Consider the following 964-nt stretch of genomic DNA (forward strand, 5'->3'; position numbering starts at 1 on the left):
CAACTGCTAAAATACACTTAAGTATCAAAAGTAAAAAATATGAATCATTTCTAATTCCTTATATAAAACAAGCCAGACGGAACCATTTTATATTTATTTTTACGGATAGCCAGGGGCACACTCCAACACTCAGACATAATTTACAAATGAAGCATGTATGTTTAGTGAGTCCGCCAGATCAGAGACAGTAGGGATGACCAGGGTTGTTCTACGTGTGTGAATTTGACTATTTTACTGTTCTGCTAAGCATTCAAAATGTAATGAGTACTTTTGGGTGTCAGGGAACATGTATGTACATGATTTTCTTTAAGAATTTAGTGGAGTAAAAGTTGTCAAAAATTGAAAAAGTAAAGTAAAATACAGATACACAAAAAAGTATTTTTACTTAAGTACTTTTCACCGCGGCTCTCAAACACCATACGTACTCTCCTATCCTCCCTCCCTGTATCCCCCCCCACCCCGATCAACATAGCTCTAAGTGAAGTTTTTTAAATACTATAATTGTATTAGGAAGTTAAGAAGTGAAACAACTTCCTTTCTCTGCAGTTCTCCTCCCTGCTAAGAAACTCCCAGCTGAGCTGCCAATTTACTCTGAATCTCCTCTCCATTCACAACCTCCCGAGCACTACCGTATTTAAGGCTTTAATTCCCTGTATAACACTCCCTCCCTCCCCAACCCCTCCAACATCAGGCTTCTAGCTGGGCTCACTGGGGTGTGTTGCAGTGATGTGTGTGTGTGTGTGTGTGTGTGTGTGTGTGTGTGTGTGTGTGTGTGTGTGTGTGTGTGTGTGTGTGTGTGTGTGTGTGTGTGTGTGTGTGTGTGTGTGTGCGTGCGTGCGTGCGTGTGTGCGTGTGCGTGTGTAGTGCGTGTGTGTGTGTGTGTACTGTATGTGTGTGTGTACTGTATGTGTGTGCGTACTGTGTGTGTGCGTGTGTGTGTGTGTGTACTGTATGTGTGTGTGTG

The sequence above is a fragment of the Salvelinus namaycush genome, chromosome 2 (genome assembly GCF_016432855.1).
Source record: "Salvelinus namaycush isolate Seneca chromosome 2, SaNama_1.0, whole genome shotgun sequence".
Taxonomy (NCBI): domain Eukaryota; kingdom Metazoa; phylum Chordata; class Actinopteri; order Salmoniformes; family Salmonidae; genus Salvelinus; species Salvelinus namaycush.